The sequence below is a fragment of the Delphinus delphis genome, chromosome 12, assembly GCF_949987515.2.
Source record: "Delphinus delphis chromosome 12, mDelDel1.2, whole genome shotgun sequence".
NCBI lineage: Eukaryota > Metazoa > Chordata > Mammalia > Artiodactyla > Delphinidae > Delphinus > Delphinus delphis.
In genome coordinates this window covers 30,138,594-30,157,934 of record NC_082694.2, presented here as the reverse complement: position 1 = coordinate 30,157,934, position 19,341 = coordinate 30,138,594, and the positions used below count along the sequence as shown (strand labels likewise).

Here is a 19,341-nt window from a genome sequence, read left to right as displayed (position 1 = left end):
AGAGGGAAGGACGGAGGGGCAAGATAGGGGTAGAGGATTAAGAGGTACAAACCACTATGTATAAAATTGTATAAAATAAATAAGCTACAAGAATATATTTTGCAACACAGGGAATATAGCAACTCTTTTATAATAACTTTAAATAGAGTATAATCTATTAAAATTTTGATTCACTATTGTATACCTGAAACTAATATAATATTGTTAAGTCAACTACACCTCAATTTAAAAAAATTAAGTGTTCAGAACAGTGCCTTGTATATCGTAAGTAATCAGTGTTAACTTTCATTTGATTGTAATTAATAGTCCCGATTTTACTATTTAACAGCTCACCTCCATAATTATGCATACATGTTTGCCTTTAATGGTGATTGTTGCTAAATTACCCTGTTACTGCTACCTAATGGAGCGCCCAGTTCTCTTCTATTGCCTCCAGAGATTTCTCTACTATTCCAATAAGATCGATGTCTGCATTACATTTGTTACCTGTAGATTAATAAAAGAATATTATAGGCTTCACTTTGGAAAAACAGTTGCCTGGTGAGAACTGTGACTGACTCTGACACTAATCAGAAAATATTTGTCCTTAAGGCACAAGTTGTTTCAGGGTAGGGGTCTGGTAAGTAGATAGACTGTTACAGTTATTTTAGGGCAAGGGTCCAATAAGTATCCTGAGTTCCTGGCAGATGTTCTGGATGACTTCATCAGGTCAAAAGGTCAGATTCCATCCAGGCTGAGATGACACTTTACTAATGGCCTCCCAGCTCCATTTTAAAGAGCTCTCTTAGCAATACTGACTCCATTTTGATTTTCTTTCCACAATGTGGAACATATTTTGCACTAAAGTAATTTATCTGTCTCCTTGTTTTACAAAGTCTTCTTCTCTCTTTTTTTTTTTTTTTTTGGCGGTACGCGGGCCTCTCGCTGCTGCGGCCTCTCCCGTTGTGGAGCACAGGCTCCGGACGCACAGGCTCATGGGCCCAGCCGCTCCGCGGCATGTGGGATCTTCCCGGACGGCGGCACGAACCCACATCCCCTGCATCGGCAGGCGGACTCTCACTGCGCCACCAGGAAAGCCCTACAAAGTCTTCTTTTACTGAGTAAATAAACCCAGCAAATTTTCTCCATCATTTGGTGGAAGATCAAGGTGCAAAGGAGGCAGAATGAGTAGCTCAACTTTTTGGGGGGGTGGGGAAAGTATAGGGAGAACAGGTAGGATATGTATATGGAGATTTTAAAAACAAGTTCTGGGTCAGTCTCCAATTAGAATGACCTTATCCCCTCTGTTTCCACTTCATTTGTTCTCGGAGAAGCTGCATTGCCTTTAACAGAAAACAAGGAAGTAATCACTCTGCTAAGCGTTCCTATACTGACCTCAATACACAAATGTTCCATCCTTTCATTGGATGCAAGAAAAGGGCTTGCAAATAGAATGTTAACACGCTTGTTAAGCAATATGACTTGTTAGGCCTGAGCCAGGGCCCAAAATCTGTATTTTTGCCTATTAACTGTTATAGGTGATTCTGATATACAGAAAGACTAAAGACTGAGAACAATTCCTCTAATACAGTGGCAAACACTACGTGGAATAGTACAAATCCCAATTTCCCTAATTCTTACATCAGTACAGTAGTTCGCAAATTGGTGTTTTACAAAACATCAGTCTTGTGAATGCCCTTTGCAAAAAATTGAAAAAACAAACAAACAAACAAAAACGGTGGTTTCCAGTGGTTAGGGCTCTGTGCTTCCACTGCAGGGGGCACAGGTTTGATCCCTGGTCAGGGAACTAAGATCCCACATGCCGCATGGGCATGGCCAAAAAAAAGAATCCATGGCCAAGTAAATTAACTGCTCTGAGAAGTCTTAACTACCAAGCATTTTCCTAATTAATTAATTGCCTTATTTATTCATTACATTTTTATTCTAACAACTCACAAACTTTTAGAAACAATGCCTAGAATGTTCTGTGATATTACTATTATCCTACTGGAAATGTACAAAACAGACATAAAATGCTCTCCATAAAGCATTTAAAGGGACTTTCAAAGGTAGAATCAACACTTGACAACAGTCAGTGGCAAGTTCTACTTCCACAGGTAAAGTCCATCAATTGTCCTCCCAGGATAACATCAAGTGGTGGTTATCATAGGGACCTTGACTTCTCCATATACAGCTCCAACAAGATATTATATACTATTAACAGAGAAAATATTGCAAACTGAATCTTTAGCAGATAACATTAAAACATTCCTATGGGCAAATTATTACATATGAAATATGTGTAACTTTTCTGAATAACAAAGGAAAGGCTTTTAAATGTCTTAGACTGATCTGAGGACAGTTTAGCTTATTTTTTAAATGCGTAATAGTATTAGAAATGCCATGGGACTTCCCTGGTGGCACAGTGGTTAAGACTCCGCGCTCCCAATGCAGGGGGCCCGGGTTTGATCCCTGGTCCGGGAACTAGATCCTACATGCATGCTGCAACAAAGGAGCCAGCGAGCCACAATTAAGGACCCCTTGAGCCACAACTAAGGAGCTCGCCTGCTGCAACTAAGACCCAATGCAACCAAATAAATAAATATTTTTTAAAAAGTTTTTAATTAAAAAAAAATGCCACTATAGAAACCTAAATACAATCTCTGCCTAAGGTCTACCCCACCTCCATCACTATTTCACATTTGATTATATCTACATTCGAGTGAGCATTACTTGTTATTTGTTTGGGGAACAGTCCATTTATAACCTTAGACGTTTCTCGAGGGCAAGAATCAAGTCTTTTACACTTTCTAATATGCTTTTATGTGCCCACTAGGTCTTCAATAAATAATTTGCTGACAAACTGCCATTTCTAGAATACTGTATGCTAAATCTCATTTGCTAGGAAGGGACGTCCATGCCTTCAGGGGCCTGGATATAGGCTGAGCATTCTTCACTGAGTATCAACAATTATTCCCCACAGCCAGTGACAATATCACTCAGGAATCTGTTTTTGACAGGTTAAATTACTCTTGAGGGGAAAAAAAATTCTAATTCTATTCTTCAAAAATACTTTACATGTTCTTATTTACTATTTGAGTGTTTAATAACACCAGGTGGCTACAACATTCTCTTCACGATCTGCAGGCTAGGTATAAAATCTTGCTATAGAGGATTATGTAAACTGGAAGAAATCCATACCATGGATCTCAACAAAAGTCACCAAAAAGGACCACATGCTCATTTTATTCGATATATTTCTAGAGAAAAGAATTGTCTTCCACAGCAAAGTGGGGGAAAAGGAGCTAAGTAGTCCAAATACATGTGTAATAAGGTAGAGAAAACTGTATTCACTGGAAGTCTTTTTAGGAAAGGTACCATTCAGGGTGGTAGAAACTCCTTGAAAATTAATTTGGGGTAGAAGGTGAGTCCTTGAGGGGCCAGGGTAAGAGCAGAACTGTTTCATGGGAGAAAGGGAAAGGTTTCCCTGGTTAGTGGGAGCACAGTACTGGAACAAAGTAAAGATGAAAAAAATAAGAGTGATACATTTCAGGTAGTGAAAGGCCTCATATTGTGTAATGTGGACTCTACCCTAAGACATTCAAATTTTGGTAAAACTACTAGGCCCATATAAAGCTTAGGAGCTTGTGGATTTTTTGGTGTGGAAATCATTGATGAGGCAGGATTTGAAGTTTTAGTTGCAAGAATGGAACAGAAGCAGATCATGAATTGGGAAAATGTTTGAAGCAAGCTTATCCAGAACCTCTAAGGCAGTGGTCCCCAACCTTTCTGGCACCAGGGTTTCATGGAAGACAATTTTTTCACGGACTGGGGCGTGTGGTGGGGGGTACGGTCAGGCGGTGATGCGAGCAAATGGGGAGCGGCAGATGAAGCTTCGCTCGCTCACCCTCTGCTCACCTCCTGCTGTGCGGCCCGCTTCCTAACAGGCTGCGGACCGGTACCAGTCTGCCGTCCGGGGTTGGGGACTCCTGCTCTAAGGGAAAGAGAGGCTACCATGGGACAATTAAGTTACACAGAGGAAGCAAGTAATCTACCCAAATACCAGGGGAAAAAGATGAGAATAGAATAACAGCTCTTCCAAGTACTTCACTGACATTCTCTCTTAACCTTCACAGCAATACTGTTGATATAGATGCTATTATTATCCTGGTTTTTCAGATAAATTCTCTGACATTCAGATATTTGTTAAAGCAAGGTACAACCTAGTGAGTGCCAGAATTGGGGCTTAAGGTTAGGTCTTTCTGTCTCCAAAGCCCATGTTCTTACCCACTACCCTACACTCTCACTCTTCCCACTTTAGTTCTAGAATGGCTCTGATATAAAACTCTGAATTTTCTCAAATACTACAAATGGGGAATACTACAGTACAGTACAGTACTACAGTAGGGGAAGCAGGCTGAAGAAAAACGCTATTCAACAGAGGACCAGGTCTTTGGAAGGAAAATACAAATAAGAATACATCACACACTAGTGTGTTAAATCAAAATAAATTATTCCCTACCATAAACATACAAAGCTCCATTTAATTTGAAGCTTGCTGGCACTTTTAGGATGAGAAAGCAGACCTCAAATAGGTCTATCCTATCCCTTAGGTAAAATTCCAAAATCCAAAAAGCTCTAAAAACTAAAAATTTTCCATACACTTCATGTCAAAACTCAATTGACAGTAAAACTTGGCCTGAACTGATGTGAAGCTATATATCGCCTTAATTTACCTTACTTAGTGTGAATACGCTTGTTTTGCTCAGAAATATTAATGTGTGCAACTAAGGGTTCTGCACCAGACCCCCTCAGGCATTACATATCATACAGAGAAAGGATCTCTCTAAAATTTGAAAATTTCTGAATTCTAAAACTTATCTAGGGCTTCCCTGGTGGTGCAGTGGTTAAGAATCCCCTGCCAATGCAGGGGACACAGGTTCGAGCCCTGGTCCGGGACGATCCCACATGCTATAGAGCAACTAAGCCTGTGCGTTACAACTACTGAGCCTGCGCTCTAGAGCCCGCGAGCCACAACTACTGAAGCCCACGCTGCGCAACAAGAGAAGCCAGCACACCACAACAAAAAGTAGGCCCCGCTGGCTGCAACTAGAGAAAGCCTGAGAACAGCAACGAAGACCCAACGCAGCCAAAAATAAATAAAAAATTAAATTAAATAAAAAAAAAACTTAACTAGCCGAAGATTTTGGACCCTGTATGGACCTGTATTCCAAAGTATTTTAAAAAACGATTTCCAAAAATGAGATCAGAGATACTCAATCTTTAGGATTTCACAGACTAGGAAATTTTCACAAGTATTTTGCGGAGAACATAAGATTGCAATTTGTTTTAACTAAATAAGGGTAATAGAAAACATCCTTATCAACATAATTTTACAAAGGGATATTGTAACATCCAAAAACATATGAAGGCCTTAATTCAATGCAAAAACCAATTCTTTGTATTAATAAATGCAATTTTATGAAAAACACTATGTGGTCCTAATTTTTTTACTTTTACCATGGCTGGCGAAAATTCACCTAGGACCAGCACTGGTCTGGTCTGAGGCATAGAGCCCAGCTGGCTACATAAAATTACTTCAGGCAGCTGTTAAAAATGCAGCCCCCAGGCTCTGTTCTAGCAGATCATGATTCAGAAGGTCTCAGGGTGGGGCCCCCAAATCTATATTGTGCATTAGAACGCTAGTGGCTTGCTTCTGCTGTGCAACAAGCTTCAGAACCACTGGCCTGGTCTGTAGGATCTAGTTCTACTCTCCTTTTTCTCCTCCTAATTCTCCTCTGTGGGGGTGGGAGCAAAACAGGAATGTTTCCAATTAGGGAGTCTGCCCAACCTGCTGTGTATGACACCAGTTATTCCTCCAACAGTTGATGTTGAACCAGCTGGTCAACTTTAAAACCCAGGGTGTCAGCAGTGGAACAAAAGAAATTAGGTAGCAGACAAGTGAGAGAAACTTGTTGAAGCAAAATTCCTTCATGAAAAGGTGTGGCTTCCAGAGCTGAGGCCTAAGTTCAGCACAGGTATCTTTGTCTTAGTTAAAATAGTAACAATAATAACCATTAAAAAAATATATATGTGTATGTATGTGTATTTTATGTGTGTGTGTGTGTGTGTGTGTGTGTGTGTGTAAATGTGTGTGTATATCTATCTATTCCTTCATAGCTGTCTCCTGTATCCAGCTTCTGTGCCAGCTATGATTTTGGCCTTCATTTTTCATCTTCAGAGGGATTATAAGAATTACTAGTATTACCTCAAACAATATGATGACAAATCACTAAAAAAAAAAAAGAAAACCCATAGTATGCTTGATGTTTTATGAAGCAGACGATATTCTCCAACATATAAAATAATTTCAGTGAGTTATCTCTTTTTTAAAAAGTTTCTCTTATTCTCTTAAATTACTGTTTAAAAAATGTTAAGACTAAATAGCTAATATCTTTAAAAACACAAAAACCTTCAATTTAATAGGCACTCAAAGTTCTTTCCCAGTTAAAAAAAATATATCAGGCCCTTCTAAAGCAAGGCTAAATGTTAAGTGGGAAAGACAAAAGAGACATATAAATAACCCCCATTCTCATGGGATTAATCACTTAATCCTATTTGACCAGAATCTCTTGGTCTCTAAGCTCTGCAAATGAAACAAAATTTCTCACTTGATATTTGGCTAGGACTTCCAATCATGAAACAAGAATTGTGTCATATCCCTGTATACGGCTCATTACCTGAACTCAAACACTTTGCTGAGCAGCAGCAGAGAGTTAAATCTTTCATGATCTGCCCCATAACCTGTGCACTTCTTATACTCCCAGATTTCTAGAATTTACAGTTAGTATACAGCAACTGGTCACAAAATTTAGTCCCTGGCCTAGCAGCATCAATTATCACCTGGCAACTTGTTAGAAATGCAAATTATCAGGCCCCAGCCCAGACCTGTGGAATCAGAAACTCTGGGTGGGGCCCAGCAATGTGATTGTGAAGCACCACTGGTCTACAGCAAGTAGAAAAACGTGTTTCCTTCTATAGGTCCAAAGCCAGGGGTACTGTATATCCTATCTTGATATGAAATAAAGACATCCGATTAAAAGACATACTCTCCTCACAACTCCCACCCTCAACCCAATATGTATTATTTTAAATGAGTTAGATAACAACACAAGCAGCAATCAGAGATTTAGTCTGAAATAGATACTAACCAGGCATCAGTTCCCACCCAGCCTGATTTCATGCAATACCATTTACATCCTCTTACACCTAAAGTTCTAAAACAGGATCTTCAAATATGCGCCTAATACACTTCAGTGATTCTATAATAAAACATCAACTAGGTCTGAAGATATCAAACTTACTAAAGAAGACAAGTGGAATTATTTGCTACGTATTAGAACTGCATTCAACAGGGAGTTAAAATTCAGGATTTTTTTCACCTTTATATTTCCAAAGTTAATAGAATTAAACCAGAATGCCCCATTCTTCAAAATCTTCTAGCTACGTTGATTTTTACTGCATTACTTCTTGCTTTCTGTGGGGATAAAGCAGAGCCCTGGTAGGCACATTTAGTATATGTGCAACACCTCAGAACTAGAGTTACATCTGGTAAACCCTCAGATGGTGAGTGTAACCTCAGCACTAGCCTTGGTAGCAAAAAGACACGGAGAACACCACTATCAAACAAAAGTTCTCATTAGATAATTACACTGTTTTGCTTCTGTTTACACTGCAATCACTATGTTAAAACTTCACTTACCCTGATTTTAACGCATTTTATTTTACGTATTTATTTTTGACTGCGCCACGCGGCTTTCGGGATATCTTAGTTCCCCGACCAGGGATAGAACCTGTGCCCCCTGCAGTGGAAGCACGGAGTCCTAACCAGTGGACAGCTAGAGAATTCCCTTAATGCATTTTAAAGGGTGGGCAAGACCAGTCTATAGTCCACAAGGTACCTACTTTCAAAAAGCAGGTAAATCCCCATGCAACTGTTTCAGAACACAGACAAATGGAGAACCTTCTAATGATTAGTATACAGGTAGCTCAACACATTAAACAGAACAAAAATAACACAAAAGAAAATCACAGGCCAATTTCCATGTTACAAACATATAATTTCAAATAAAACAGGATCAAATAAAGTCAAGCCATTTATTTAAAAATTTATTTAAAAATAAACAAAAAAGTTCTGATCAAATAGGGTTCAGCCCAGAAATGCAAGGATGGTCTAAAATTAAGAAATACGAAAATGTATTTTACCATATTAACAGGCAAAGGAAAAAAACTACATGAGCATCTCAATAGTTGGGAGAAATATATATATAATTAAAAAAAATTTTATATGCATAAAAAAGGTCCAAAAAGCAGAAAATAGAATGTTTTGGGTGGAAAATTTAAGACATTTTTCTTTATATTTTGTTTTCTGAATTATTATTAAAAAAAGTGTTTTCTTTTATCATCAAGGAGAAATGCTATTTTCATTGATACATATTCAAATCTTTTCCTTTTCTTATTTTTCCTCATGTATGTATGTCATATATAAACTAGAGGGCATGAATTTCCTGCCCCTTGAGGTAGATTAGACCACTTTGGGGACATGCACTAGATAAAACTGCCCTACCTTCATTTTTTTTAAAGGTCCTCCTATAGCAACATGGAAAAAATACAATTAGATAAGTTTAGAAATATTAAAAGTGTAAATACAATTAAAAATAATATGTATGCATATGAAAAAATACTATAAGTGAACATGAAAAAGAAAGCAATTCAGCTATTGAAGCAATGCCATTTGACAGTTTCAAATCATTTCATTGTTCTCAAAATATTTTTTAAATATACAAAACTGAGTAAAAGAAGAAAAACAAGGCTGCCACTCCTTCCTAGGGCCTCTCTTCCAATCTCTTCTACTGTTGCTATGTATTCACCTAGTACCAAAGAGATGAGCAGCAGCTCAGATCCCTTTTTCTTCTTTTTCTTAACTCCATTTCATTCATTCATTCACTCATTTTTTGAAAAGGTAATACAAAAACATGACTCAAAATTTTTTTTAATATATAAAATATAAATGAAGGCATATGGCAAAATCCCATTCCCACTCCTATTTCTTCCATTGGTTTCTTATATATCATTTCAGAATTTCTTTTGCAATTATAAGCAATGTATATTCTTATTCTACCCTTCTTTCTCTCTTCCTCATTCTTTTCACAACTATACAATATTCCATGATTTGGATGTTTCAAGGTTTATTTAACCAGCTCCTGTTGACACACTGGAGTCATCCTTTTCATGCTATTACAAACAATACCAAGCATAACTGTGTACATACATCAAGTTCATTTCTGAATGTGCCTTGCATGAAGCTTCTGGAGTGGTGCAGGATATTAGATTACCACAAGGTCCTACGTTCACCAGCCTGAGAAGTCAGCTCCTTTTCTTATTATAGTTCTCATTATATACAGCAATATGTAGCAAAAGACTTAACAATTCCTTGAACCAAGCAAATGTACTCTTAGGGGACTTACAAAAGTAAAGTGACTAAACAAAACACCCAAGATGAACCCATTTCTTTTAAATAATGCAGACACACACAACCATCAAATATATCCATCGAAATGTTAATCATCTCAGTATGGTAGATCTATGACGTGCTTTGTAGCTTTTCCCTCCTTTTGCCTATCAATGCTTTCTAATTTTACAATGGTAAATACGTATTATTTCTATAATACAAAATTAAAAACTAAAAATAAAATGTTAATGAAAATTAAGTTGGATACATTCCATTCCTTCAGTCTGTCTTTTATTTGCATAGTGCCTCAGAGTTCATAAGGTATGTTTATATGCATCATTTAATTCTTATACTAACCCTATGTACTTTCATTTTGTCAAAATGGGAAAGGAAGAAAAAAGTAAAAGGAGGCCACAGATGGTTAGACAGCTGTGCCCAAGGTCATTCAAATAGAAAGCTGGCAGTGACAAATCTCAAACATAGATCTTCTGACTTCAAATTCAGTGCGCTATCAAAAACACGATCATTGTTTCCTTAATTTTAACAATACCTTGAGAGTTAATCACATAATCAGAATTTGACAGATGAATTAAAATTATACAGCAGGGTCATTAATTAATGCTCATATAACCAAATCTTACTGAAAAGAGAACATTGGCATACAACCCCAAAAATTCCAGAGTCAGAAGAGGGTGTGGATTTTCAGTATCCTCTTAAATAAATTACCCATCTGGCAAAATATGTCTAACATGGCCTAAAGTGAATGCATAATAAAAGAAGCATTCTCTCAAGGTGGAAGAGTACCACTTCCAAAATGACCTCTGCCTTTGCCACCACCATGGACTCCTGCTCTAGTTCTGCAACGCCCCAGGGTGTCTCTGATCACCTTAGAGAATTTTAAAATATGAATAAGCCATACTTTTCAAGGGAGGGTGTGATCATATAACAATGTTTTTTAAGTTTGGGACTTATTGACCAAGATGATGATATTTTGGCTAGAATGTATTCTTTCTCTCCAAATGTCTCTCCTTCTTTTCTATAAGATTATAGAATTATACATTATTTTACAATGGACATGGAGACTACCGATAAATCTTGGTTTGGTAAAAATATATTTTAATTCATCATTCCTCAAACTATGTCTCATGTAATCCTGTTCCAAAAGATGTATAGGTATGCTGCAGGGGTGGGGATGGGGAGAGAAGCCATGGTTAAATACAACGTAGCCCTTTTGGAGAGCCATGCTTCACAAAAGACATTAATATAATAAAGGCTCTAGAGATGTTCTGCATTTCAGAAACCTTTGTTTAACCCAGTTTATTTTCACACAAAATTCTACTATGGCATAACTATTCACATCTTATGCTCAGAGAAACTGCTTGAATAAATGTAACTACTACCTGAACGCCCAAAACCGATATGGCAAATATGGATTATCCTTAAATCTTTCCTACCACAAATTATCTTCATAAAGTCCCTATTTTCAGTACAGTGCACCCCTACTTCTTTACCTACCAAGGCCCAACTCAAATACCACCTCATTTGGGACGTCCCTGGCGGGCCAGTGGTTAAGACTTCGCCTTCCAATGTCGGGGATGCGGGTTCGATCCCTGGTCGGGGAGCTAAGATCCCATATACCTCGTGGCCAAAAAACCAAAACATAAAACAGAAGCAATATTGTAACAAATTCAATAAAGACTTAAAAAAAAATACCACCTCATTTGGGAAATCTTCCCCCAGTGTTCCATATCACGAAATACTCCTTTCTCCTGGTTTAGATAGCATTTTATTCATATCTCTATTACTTCACTTACATAATAAATCAGTTCATCCATCTGTCTCCTTGTTAGCTTGTGAGCCACTTGAGAATAAGTTTGATTACATTTTCAGCACCTTGAACAGTGCAGGACACATATGAACTTCATGCTGAAGTAAACAATTTCACTACACTGTAATAGTTCCCAAAAGTCAATATTTGTATTTTTAAACTGTTACTGATACCCTGCCAACAACTTGAGAATATTACACTTTCTCCCTAAAATTTGCATCCATTACTGAGCAGCTGTGGTCATAGTTAATTCAGGTGTGAATTAACTGATAGTTTTTTCCTGAGGTGATTTTTGTTTGTTTGCTTTTGTTTGTTGTCTTAATCTACCAGGAGCATACAGTAAACTTCATTATCTTTTTATACCTCTGCCTTTGCACCTGCTAGTCCCTACTTGGATTGCTGCCTCAAGGTTTTATTCACCTGGAAAACATTCCTACTCTTTCTTTAAGAATGAGCTTAAACAATACCTTCTCTGGGAAGCTTTCCTATCCTTCCATCCTTTTAGGAAGAGTGAGGGAATTCCTCAAGTTAGACATTTGTACATTTATTACCATGTATCAGGCACTGAACTAAGTGCCAAAGATAGAGGATGAAGATGTTAACCCTCCCTGGTGGAGCACAGTCTAGTAAGGAAGACAGCCATGTGAACAAATAACCACACTATAATAATGTTAAATGCAATACCAAAAGGAATATCTATGCAATATATGACACGTGTCAGGTACTTTGTTAGGTGCTTTATTAGACACTGTCTATGACCATGTTAGATAGGTACCTGAATTGGACAGAAGTCCATGAAAAACTCTAAGGACCACTCTATATTCAGTTGTTTTCTGAAGAAACTGTCTCCAAGAGGTTCTTTTTGTATATGCTACAGTCTGTGTCAGAGATAATACATGAAACTAATCCTACTTCTTTGGCCACAAACTCCTGGACCAGACTCAGAGCTCTAACTAAGAACAATCTACAGGTTGAAATTGAGGGAGATCACCTAGGCCATGGCCTGGTTCAAAATTCTTCTCAACAGGGGTTCTCCGTTTTAGAAGGTGACAAACCAATCCAATCAGATACTCTCTCTTAGGAAACACAAATGTTGGGTGAACAAAGTAAAAGAAGGTAGGTCTCCAGAGCTTAAAACCTATCCTAAATACTGCTAAGTTACTGTCCTATAAGGTTGTGAAAGCACTAGGGCCAAGGGACAATATGGTGGCTAAGATGATATCCCATTCTAGTTTACATTAAACCCTCATCATCAAAAGTAATATGTGTGTCTCTTCCTTGCAACCCACAAGGGCCTAGCACATCAGATCACTACTTCTGAAATTAGGAAACAGGCTTTAAAAGTTCAACAGCTTGACTTAAGTCACTCAGTTGGCAGGTGGCAAAGGCAGAAATGAAAGACCAGATCAGTATGATTCTTCTAGAATATCCTGCCAGTTACGTGGGTAAATGGCCTCAAAATCAACTAATAACAAGTAGAGAGGCTCAAAAGAATGTACGCACAGAGTAGAACAGAAATGTTCTGGAAATCAGTATGCTAGGGGATGTGAAGTGGGAGGGACCATAAAGGGTTTCACCTTGGTCAAGTTAATCTCTAATTCCAAACTAGACCTCTCTCCTGAGCTCCAGACTGTTAGCTGTCTGTCTTTCTTATTCAAATTTAACATCTGTAAGGGCATCAGCTTTTTTTTAAAAAAATATTTATTTATTTATTTGGCTGCGTCAGGTCTTAGTTGCAGCACGCGGGATCTTCGTTGCCGGTGCGGGATCTTTAGTTGTGGCACATGGAATCTTTAATTGTGTCACGTGGGACCTTTAGTTGCGGCATGTGGGATCTTTAGTTGTAGTATGTGGGATCTAGTTCCCTGAACAGGGATCCAACCCAGGTCCCCTGCATTGGGAGTGTGGAGTCTTAGCCACTGGACCAGCAGAGAAGTCCCAGGTAGCAGCTTAATCTCTAATTTGTTCACCACAGTCTAAAACAGAGTCTGGCTTATAGTAAATGCTTAATAAATATTTGTTGAACAAATGAATAAGAGAATGAACTCTCAAAGAAGCTAAAGGCACATTCTACAGTGGATTGCAGGGAAAGTTACCAAGAAATAGATTCCAGGGCTTATTTACAAGTACAGCTGATACTCATTATTTGTGGATCCTGTATTTGCGAATTTGCCTACTTGCTAAAATTTATTTGTAACCCCCAAATCAGTACTGATGATGCTTTCGGAGTCACTCATGGACATGCACAGAGTGTCAAAAATTTTGAGTCACTCCTGAGCACGTTCCCAGCTAAGGTCGAACTAGGCAGTGCTCTGCTTTTTAGTTTCAGCTCTCATGGGGATGACTGAGGACACAGACAGTAGAGGGCAGTGCAGTGTAGTGCAGGAAGCTCTGGCTTGTGGGCCAGTAGGGTCTGAATCCTAACTCTGGCACTTATTAGGGGTTGGGCTCAGGCAAGTCACTTAACATTTCTGCACTCATTTTCTCTTTTGTAAAATAAAGAAACAGAATCTACCAGGATGAGTTGTATTTAGGATTTAAGATTAAATCAATGTGAGAAATGTACATATTTTCCCTAGGAGCAATGGTTCAATATTCACTAATTTAGTGTTCTGCGTGATTTTATAGATCATAATCACCATGAATAATGAGAATCAACTGTAATTACTTATAACAAGGTAACAAAAAAATACAGAAAATAATTCTTTGGATGGAGGGTAGGCAGTGGGAGGCTTCAAGAAGATTTTGAAATAGAACCTCACCAGGCACATAATACGTGGAAGAGGCTTTCAAGAAGAGAGAACAGTACCTACAGAGAAAGGCCCAGGTATGTGAAATAAACAGGTAGTTTGGGAAATGGCACTTTAGAAAGTCTAGAGCAGTAGGAGATGAGGACAGAACACCAGACCACAGTGCTTCTCTTTGCCCTGTACACATCTTATACTGCAGAAGCTTTCCCTCTGCATTTAATTTTTGGTTTTCAGGTCTCTCTTCCATCAAACTATGAGCTCCTTAAAGACAAGATCTCTAGAAGAAATCATAACTATAGTACTCTACATTTGCAAACGAGTAATTACTAAGCACAAACACACCTGAAAAGATTGAACTTTGGTTTTCAACTGCAGCCTTATACCAACTCACAATAGTGACCAACTCATAGGACTTCTAGTTGATGACTGCTAATAATTCTGTCATAATTTTTTTGTTGTTGTTCTAGACATCTGGACATTTGTTAGTTTTAAGATCTTCTTCTTTCCAGTGAGATTTTCTGTATTAACAGGGCTCAAACATATGGTCCTTTAGACAATGCTGCCTCTTCAGAGTAAAGACTCCTTTTAATTCACTCTATTAGACTTATTTCTTTATATACAAGATACAGTCTTAACATAATAAAATACAAGGAGGCATATTGATATATATGTCACAAATAGGATAAGGAAAACAATAAGAATTTTTCACAAAAGCTTGCAAAATTCTGGCCAAAACACAGTGGATGTGATATTAAACTCACTGCTTACATTTCCCCACTAAGAAGTAGGAAAAACAACTGCGATTTATGTAAAGTCATGAAACTAAGCACAGTTAGAATCTACTAGGCTTTGTACACGTGTGTTTTCTTTCTTCCCTCTTCCCCCCCTGCACACAGGGTAAAGGACCTGTCAGGCTTATCCTAATACTTCCATTTCCTCCATCCCCTCAAACAAAATCCTCACTGTCCAACATCTAAATTCATATTTTCAAAACTTTAAGTCTCAATCAAAACTGAATATGATGTTACTTCTCCCCCATAAAATTCTTGGCATATTTTATTTAGGCACAACATAAATTATACTTTTATCTAGAAACATATGGCTACAACCAACACTATTGAAACCCAAACTGATATACTATGAAGGTGAATACAAATTCTCTGTGAAAGGGGAATACAGAATACTGGTTTTAAACAGATTTAATGCTATATTATCCACAGGCTGGGTGTGATCAAATCACATAGCACCATACAGCTACTTGACAAAGTAGGGTGGTCAAGCCCTTACCTACATTGCACACTCTCGGACACCCCAGTTAAGTTGTTTAAAGTATAATCCAATTCTATCTACTTAAAAAATAATAATGATACATTTTAAAATTTCTTGCTTCCAGTAAACCCTTCTCATTTGCATTTTCAAAAATTATCACCAAAACAACTATAATGGGACAGATTCTGGAAAAGATATAATGATCAATGCCATTTTCAGGAAGGGAAGAATGGGTTACCATTAACAAAACTGATTAAAGTCCCCAACCTTGAAAAGCTCCCTGTACAGTGTATTCTGCCTCTCTTGCGTTCACCTTCCAGGAGCCTGGAAGGGGCAAGTAGAAAATGTTAGTTTCCATGAGAGATGAAGATGAAATGTAAGGGATGGGAGGGAGTAAAGGGCTCACTCGCTTAAGGGAAGGATGAAGACAAGTGGCCAAGGTCCCTAACTCAAATCAGGTGTTGGTGGGAATGTAAATTGATACAGCCACTATGGAGAACAGTATGGAGGTTCCTTAAAAAACTACAAATAGAACTACCATACGACTCAGCAGTCCCACTACTGGGCATATACCCTGAGAAAACCATAATTCAAAAAGAGTCATGTGCCAATATGTTCACTGCAGCTCTATTTACAATAGCCAGGACATGGAAGCAACCTAAGTGTCCATCAACAGATGAATGGATAAAGAAAATGTGACACATATATACAATGGAATATTACTCACCCATGAAAAGAAACGAAATTGAGTTATTTGTGGTGAGGTGGATGGACCTAGAGTCTGTCATACAGAGTGAAGTCAGAAAGAGAAAAACAAATACCGTATGCTAACACATATATATGGAATCTAAGAAAAAAAAAAAGTCATGAAGAACCTAGGGGTAAGACGGGAATAAAGACACAGACCTACTAGAGCATGGACTTGAGGATATGGGAAGGGGGAAGGGTAAGCTGTGACAAAGTGACAGAGTGGCATGGACATATATACACTACCAAACGTAAAATAGATAGCTAGTGGGAAGCAGCTGCATAGCACAGGGAGATCAGCTCGGTGCTTTGTGACCACCTAGAGCGGTGGGATAGGGAGGGTGGGAGGGAGGGAGACGCAAGAGGGAAGAGATATGGGAACATATGTATATGTATAACTGATTCATTTTGTTATAAAGCAGAAGCTAACACACCATTGTAAAGCAATTACACTCCAATAAACATGCTAAAAAAAAGACAGCCAAAAAAAAAAAAAGAATGAAGGTTTGAGTAACGTGGGAACGCAGGGAGTTTAAGAAACGCAAATAATGCAGGGGGACCCGCGAATGGGGGAGGGGCGAAAATGCGCAACTCCTACCCCTTCCCATCTCCGGGAGGGGGACGGCAGGAGGCAGCACTCGTCAATTTGCCTGGCAGTGTCGCACCCGGGCAGTAAAGGGACTCGCAAGCCAGAGACTTCAGTCCGAGTATTAGAAGGGGGCTGAGTCGGGGGGGTCAGGGAAGTTGGGGGCGGGGGAAGAATAGCGCGCCGGTGCGGGGAGAAAGGGACTAAAGACCGCCTAGCACCTCCGAGGGGCAGGGACTGACGCCGGCGGATGCCCCTTCTCGCCGAGGGCCACGATGTGGGACCTGCCGGCTTACCTCCTCACTGGAGCTCGGGAAGGCGCGCCCCGCCCCTCACAGCCCCGACGGCAGCGGAAAGGGGGGCGCAGTGTGCCCCCAGAGCCGGGAGAGCGGCGCTTCCCGCGCGTCCCCTCCCCGGCAGCCCGGGCGCCCGAGCCCACCTGGGCTGACCAGAAGCCCCTCCTCCAGATCGTACTCTGCTACTCCTCCGAGAACCTGAGCCGTCGCCGCAGAGGTCGCCGTCGCCAGAACAGTCTCGGCCTGTAGTACCAAAGCGTGAGCCACGGCACCCAAGGAGCGCCGCTATCACTCGCTAGGTTACCTCTTACTGCACACTGGTCCTCACCCCGCCCCCGAACCCAAGCCATTGGTTGTTGGGCACCGCCCCATTCGTCTATTGGACCAAAGAGGATGCCGCTCAGTCACCTAGAAGGGCACGTGTGCTTCTTATTGGTCTAAATGTGAAGCAGTTCCCGCCCACTCCCTCAGAAGTTCCAGCTTCTGATTGGTGTTAATGCCTGTCTTTTCGCTCCCTGAGTTCTTTCCCTCGGGGTGGAGCACCTCCTTGAGAGAGCTCAGATTGGCTGAAAGGACTCTACGTTAGTCCAGTAGAGGCATTGGGCCAAGGAGCCTTCGGGTCCCCACGTGGGGGAGGAGCCCAAGGCGCAGCACCTCTGGGTTTGTTTACACAGGCCCTTGCTCCCGTTTCCTTCCATTGGCTGAGCCAGCAGCCACTCCCACTGGGTTGCGCCACTCAGTCTAGCACGGAGGGGCGTGGAGGCGGGCCTCAGGGGGTTTCCCCCCAGCTGTCAATTACCAAGGGAGGAGCTTTGAGCAAGGCTGACTGGGACATGGTGCGGCCTTCCATTGAGGAAATTTGGGGAGTTGGAGCAGAGGCACTCTTCACATTTCTAGAGACAAATCTAGCTTTCTGAATGTTAAAAAATATATAAAACCTTACTATCCCTTTGGATTTACGGCGTCCAATCTTTGCTTGCGAAGGACTTTGAATTTTATCCTTCAGGAAGTGGGGATTTCTTTATGGAAATCCTTACACATCTTTGTCTCTCCCCACCTCTCCTGTTAACTGTGTACATAACACAAAGTAGAGGCTTAGTAAGTGATTGCAAAATGAGTGGATACATGATAAAAATGACAAGAACAGCTAAGTAAGCTCATTAAATAATACAGTAATTAGATAAATATATATGTAATATATTAAATATAATAATTAAGTAAATACATAAATAATTAAATAAATTCTTTCATTTAACAAACATTATCGAGCATATGCTACGATGTTCCAGGCTCTGATCTAAGCTCTGGGTATATATGAACAAGACAATGAAGATGCACCCAGGGTGCTTATTCTCTAGCTGAGGAAATTGACAATAAACAAGTAACCAATAAATAATAAAATGTCCCAGTCAGAATGACCATCATCAAAAAGTCTACAAACAATAAATGCTGGAGAGGGTGTGGAGAAAAGGGAACCCTCCTACACTCTTGGTGGGAATGTAAATTGGTACAGCCACTATGGAGAACAGTATGGAGGTTCCTTTAAAAAATAAAAATAGAGCTACCATATGAACCAGCAATCCCACTCCTGGGCATATACCCTGAGAAAAACATAATTCAAAAAGATACATGCACCTGAATGTTCACTGCAGCACTATTTACAATAGCCAAGACATGGAAGCAACCTAAATGTTCATCGACAGAGGAATGGATAAAGAAGATGTGGTACATATATACAATGGAATGTTACTCAGCCATAAAAAAGAGTGCAGTAATGCCATTTGCAGCAACATGGATAGACCTAGAGATTATCATACTGAGTGAAGTAAGTCAGACAAGGACAAATATCATATGATATTACTATATGTGGAATCTAAAAAAATGGTATAAATGAACTATTTACAAAACAGACTCACAGATTAAGAAAACAAAATTATGGTTACCAAAGCGGAAAGGTGGGGGGATGTAAATTAGGAGTTTGGCATTAACATGTACACACTACTATATATAAAATATATGATCAACAAGGACCTACTGTATAGTACAGGGAATTCTACTCAATATTCTGTAATAACCTAAATAGGAAAAGAATTTGAAAAAGAATAGATACATGTGTATGATGTATAACTGAATCACTATGCTGTACACCTGAAACTAACACAACATTGTAAATCAATTATACTCCAATATAAAATTTTTTTAAAAAATTTAAACAATAAAATATGCTTTGACTAAGCACTACAAAGAAAAATAAAGCAGGGTTAAGAAATGGTTAAGGGAATGCCTGTTTTAGGTTTAACAGTTTAAGAGCTGTTTGAGGAAGGAGCATTGAACAGAGACATGAATAATGTGAAGAATGGGAAGAGGGTACCATT

At 39.3% G+C, this 19,341-nt stretch overlaps 1 protein-coding gene across 1 annotated transcript in view; it reads right to left on the bottom strand.

The window, feature by feature from the left end:
• PAIP2B (poly(A) binding protein interacting protein 2B) overlaps positions 1-17,269 on the bottom strand; it is a 43,942-nt gene extending 26,673 nt beyond the window's left edge. Inside the window, exon 1 of the mRNA XM_060026409.1 lies at positions 17,110-17,269. The gene's annotated coding sequence lies outside the window, so the exon portion shown is untranslated. The remainder of the gene's footprint in view (positions 1-17,109) is intronic.
• Between the last annotated feature and the right edge of the window lie 2,072 nt (positions 17,270-19,341).